Consider the following 5,808-nt stretch of genomic DNA (forward strand, 5'->3'; position numbering starts at 1 on the left):
TAACAGCCACATGGCCAGAGTCACTGGAGATGGGTTTTTATGCCCTAATCCCCAGGCCCTGTTCCATGCTGACCAGGGATACCGGGTCATCGACAGAGTTGCCTTCCACAGAAGTCTGTCCACCTGCCTCTGGAGCTTAAAGGGAGCACATAGTTTGTGAAGGAGCACACAGCTGTGGGGTTTTACCCCACACAGGCTACACATACTGTTTATGTTTATACTGTTCATATCCTGAATTATTTCACAATGACACATGTCACAAACATTATCCCATCACATTGGATATTCATTGACATAATTTAATGAGTATTGTACAGATAGATGCACCATAATTTATTTAACCAATTTTCTATTGTTGGATATTAAAGTGGTTTCTAATTTTGGAAAAATGATGTAATATAGCTGGGCATTTTGGCGGGCGCCTGTAGTCCCAGCTATTTGGGAGGCTGAGGCAAGAGAATCACTTAAGCCCAAGAGTTTGAGGTTACTGTGAGCTGTGACACCACCATACTCTACCAAGGGCAACATGGTGAGACACTGTCTCAAAAAATAAAAATGATGTAATAAACATCTGTATATAAATTTTGTTTATATTTATGATTACTTCTTCTAAATAAACATTCAGAAATGGAAATCCAGCTGTAAGAACAAATAGTATTTTGTAAAAAACTGTTAATATAATTTTGATTAAAAATCAAAAAAATACAGAAGAGAGTAATGTACTTTCATGAAGCATGTGACAGTACATAAATATAATTGATTTGCTTTGTTAGGATTTTGGTTGAATTGTTAAGATTACTTAACAATCTCCAGAGAAACTAAGAAACAAGCCAGGCGTGGTGGTTCACTCCTGTAATCCTAGCACTTTGGGAGGCTGAGACGGGTGGATTGCTTGAGCTCACGAGTTTGAGACCAGCTTGAGCAAAAGCGAGAACCCCTCTCTACTAAAAATAGAAAAACTGAGGCAAGAGGATGGCTTGAGCCCAAGCTGGGGGTTGGAGTTTGCTTGAGCCCAAGCTGGAGGTTGGAGGTTGCTGTGAGTTACAATGCAGCGACATTGTAACTGTAACTGTCCAGGGACAGTTTGAGACGCTGTCTCAAAAAAAAAAAAAAAAAAAAAACTAAGAAACAAACTGTTCCCCAATAGTATAAGAAACAGCATTGCTACTTTGGACCCAGCTTTGCTGGGTCCAAGTGCCTTAGTTTTGGTAGTAATAAAAAAAATTATTGCCTCAAATCATACTGGCAGAGAAAACAGTAATATTTATTTTGGAATATCTGCTCCCTAACTGGCAGGATTTTGACTTAAAAACCTTTTCAAAATATTTCAGAACCACAAAGTATAATAAGCTTTGACTTAGGAATTAATTGAGCTTTTCTATATCCTTATTGGATCAATTTTTTAAGAGCCAAAAAAAATGTGCTATGGAGAATACAATTAACTATTAGTTTTGAATAATTTTTACTTGTACTGTTGCCTAGAAAGCAGACTGCCCCAGATGACCTCAGCGATTCCAACTTTTATATTCAATGAGCTTTAATTTGGAGGACTTATCACCCATTGCTCAATCAGCCCTTTTCTTTTTACCACATATTCTCTCCATGCTTTAAGTTTTCTTTTATATTCAGAGGGCGTCTGCCAATCCTGCATTGGTATAATTATGGCAATGTTTTCATGTGAACATTAATCTACCAGTGAAGGAAACAAAGGAGCAGAATGCCAAGTTCAGAAATGCTTATGTAGTCATCAGCATGAAACATTCTTAGAATGTTTAAAAAAAAATTAAGACTTGGTTTAAAATCTGATGTAATGTGACTATACTTGAGGGTCCAAGGAAATTACTCAAATGCTTAAGCCTTAAAGTACAAGGGAAAGTCAGTGCTCTTTTCCACACAAAGCCTTCTACAAGAAAGCTGAAAGAAAAATTATCACAATGTTATGTATTATTTATCCTCTTTGGGTTACCAAACTACAGTTTTTTAATTTAACAAACTTTTTGTTTTCTACTTGAGCATATTGTTCTAATGTACTCTGTACATAATTTATATTCACTTATTTAGTTGCTACAGGTTGTTGTGTGTCTGTCTGTGTGTATGAGAGAGAGAGAATCTATGTCAAACACTATAATGTTCACCTGTTGGTTGACTCCTCAATATCCATGCCTTCCTCAACCTTTCCCACCAGTCCTTACTTTCCTGAAGATCTATTGCTACCCTGCTCCCAACTATTCCATTTCCAGGATAGAACAAATGACACGTGAGCCAAAAAGGACATTCTATTGCACTGACTTCAGTCCTTATATCAGGCATGGGTCTGTGGTGTAAGCCAAGAATGGATGTCAGGATTTCTGCTGGCAGTGCTCAAATACATGTTTCTTTCTTTCTGCATAGTGTGGGATGTGGCTGTAAAGTTAGAACTGCTATTCTCTCTTTGCCATCATGTAGGATGTTAACTTTAGAATGAATCTAACACACAAAGAAGGGAAAACAGAAAATGAAAGAAAAATTTAACCCTGATTGATCCACATATGAAGAAATAAATTCCCTTTGCTGTGGAAAGCGGTTTATGTTAAGCTCTCCATTACTCACAACTGAAAATATCCTAACTGATGCAGGATCTCAGAAATAAATAATGGCCTTAGGGAGCATGGAAGAAGCCAAAGGGTTGTGGCATTCCCCAGGAACAGTTCCTTTTAATAACGTGGTTTAGGAAGAGACTAAAGGGATGTATGGAGAGAGAAGAGGTCAACTCCATATAGTTTAGTTTCATTCATCCTTACTGATTTTCATTATTTTTTTCACTATGTCACCCTTGATAGAGTGCTGTAGCGTCACAGCTCACAGCAACCTCCAACTCTTGGGCTTAAGAAATTCTCTTGCCTCAGCCTCCCAAGTAGATGAGACTACAGGCATCAGGGACTAAGCCTATAGGGACTACTACTACTAATAATTTTTTATGTGTTTGTTCTATGCATTCTTGAGAGGTGTGTTTAAGTCTCCAACAGTGATTATGAACTTTCCTATTTTTGCCTTCAGTTCTGTCAGATACTTACTTCAAATATTCAGAAGCTCTATTATTAGGGACATAAACATTTTGAATTTCTATATTTTTACTGATACAATGACATATGTATTATTATGAGGTCTCTTGTCTCTAGTAATACTTCCTATATCAAAACCTATTTTGTCTACTATTGACAAAATCACTTCAACTTTCTCCAGTTTTTCATGGTACTTATTTTTCTATCCTTTTACTTTTGATCTATTTGTATCTTTGTATTTAAATTGCATGTCTTGGGTGGCGCCTGTGGCTCAAAGGAGTAAGGCACCAGCCCCATAAACCGGAGATGGTGGGTTCAAACCCAGCCCTGGCCAAAAACTGGAAAAAAAAAAAATTAAATTGCATGTCTTATAGACACCTTATAATTGGTTCCTAATTTTTTATCTCAGTTTCACAATCTCTGTCTTTTGGTAGTTTAGTCCATTTATATTTAATGTTGCAAGGAAAGAGTTAACACAGCATATGCATTTTATTTCCTTCTGTAAGCAATGGTAGTGATTCTTGATCTAATGCTAAGAACTAAAACTACTATAACTACTAAATAACATTGTTATTCTTTTTGTTTGTTTTTGAGACAGAGTCTCACTTTGTTGCCCTTAGTAGAGTGTCCTGGTGTCAAAGCTCACAGCAACCTCAAACCTTTGGGCTCAAGCAATTTTCTTGCCTTAGACTCTGTTGTAGCTGGGACTACAGGTGCCCACCATAAACCCTGGCTATTTTTAGAGATGAATTCTCACTCTGGTTCAGGCTGGTCTCGAACTTGTGAGCTCAGGCAATCCACCTGCCTTGGCCTCCTAGAGTGCTAGGATTACAGGTGTGAGCCACCATGCCTAGCTCCAATAACTTCGTTATTCTACACACCCAGGTGGTCAGCAGATTTAAGCAAACATGAAGATTCATGGTGTGTATCTGGTGTCTAGTTTGGGATCTGCTACATGACTGCTGATATGGCAGCTATGTGTTAACATAACCATCACTCTTTAAGAGCTTTGAACTCTGAGATCCAGATGGGCTTCTGTAGATGGAGAAATCTTGCCATATGCCTTTGCATTTTGTAACTGGAGAGAAGACTTTACTAGTCTCCCTTTACTAGTATGGTAAAGGGAGGACTCAGAAGCCTATATATGACCTCTCTAACCTTTGTCTAGGTCAGCAGTTCTCAACCTGTGTGTTGCAACCAATGAAAATACATCCAGCATATCAGATATTTACATTACTATTCATAACAGTAGCAAAATTATAGTTATGAAGTAGCAACAAAAATAATTTTATGATTTGGGGGGTCACCACAACATGAAGAAGTGTATTAAAGATTCGCAGCATTAGGAAGATTGAGAACCACTGGTCTAGGTATATATTTTTCCTATATATAGAAAATATTAAGCCATCAGTTTAACTTTATACTGAGTTTCATAAGTCCTTCCATGAATGACCCAACTAGTGAGTGATTAGGGACACAGATGTACTTATTGAGATGGTTTTATTAAGGTCTGCTGTTCTGCTATTTACCTGTTCTCAGATATTTTTTGTTTTTCTGTTCCTCTTTTCATGGCTTGGTTCATACTAATCAATCAATAATTTTATTTTAGTATTTAATCAGTTCTCTCTTTTTTTTTTAGATTTTAATTTTAGTTTTAGAGACAGGCTCTTGCTCTACTACCCAGGGTGGAGTATAATGGTACAATCACAGCTCCTTGCAGCCTTAAATTCCTGGGCCCAAGTAGCTGGGACTAGAGACATGTGCCATCTTGCCTGGCTATTTTTTTTTTTTTTAAATAGAGATAGGGCCTCACTACATTTCCCAGACTGGCCTTGAACTCTTGGCTTAAGCAAGCTTCTCGCTTTGGCCTCCTGAAGTTCCAGACTCTAGGTGTCAGCGACCATGCTCAGACAAATATTTTTCTGAATAGTTTCTGCTCTACTTTTGAGATTTCCTATCTATTCACTTCCCCTCATATTTCCTTGCAATTTATAGAATATATTTTCTTTTAATTGTTTTAATATTTTAATAATGGCTGCTTTGAAGTCTTTTTATGCTAAATTTCACATCTGGATCCATTTCCACTCAGTTTCTGTTGATTGCCCTTTTGCCTATGCATTGGTCCTACTTTTCTGATTGGGGGGATGTCTAGTGAATTTTGCTTGATAACTGGGCTTTGTAGATAATAGGTAGCAGCTTTAGAATCTATTGTGTCCTTCTACAGAGTATTAGTTGTTTGGGATCAGCAAACTTTGTCTTCCCTACTATTATTCACCTGCTAGGATCTTTGCTCTATTTTTATAGCCAGGTGCTGTGTTTTTAAAACTGTGGCTTTTGAGAGACAGCGCCGGGGCAAGTGAGAGCCGGACGGGCACTGGGCGACTCTGTGCCTCGCTGAGGAAAAATAACTAAACATGGGCAAAGGAGATCCTAAGAAGCCGAGAGGCAAAATGTCATCATATGCGTTCTTTGTGCAAACTTGTCGGGAGGAGCACAAGAAGAAGCACCCAGATGCTTCAGTCAACTTCTCAGAGTTTTCTAAGAAGTGCTCAGAGAGGTGGAAGACCATGTCTGCTAAAGAGAAAGGAAAATTTGAAGATATGGCAAAGGCGGACAAGGCCCGTTACGAAAGAGAAATGAAAACCTATATCCCTCCTAAAGGGAAACAGAAAAGAAGTTCAAGGATCCCAATGCACCCAAGAGGCCTCCTTCGGCCTTTTTCTTGTTCTGTTCTGAGTATCGCCCAAAAATCAAAGGAGAACATCCC

The sequence above is a fragment of the Otolemur garnettii genome, unplaced genomic scaffold (assembly GCF_000181295.1).
Source record: "Otolemur garnettii isolate 467f Iridium unplaced genomic scaffold, OtoGar3 scaffold00026, whole genome shotgun sequence".
NCBI classification, from domain to species: Eukaryota; Metazoa; Chordata; class Mammalia; order Primates; family Galagidae; genus Otolemur; species Otolemur garnettii.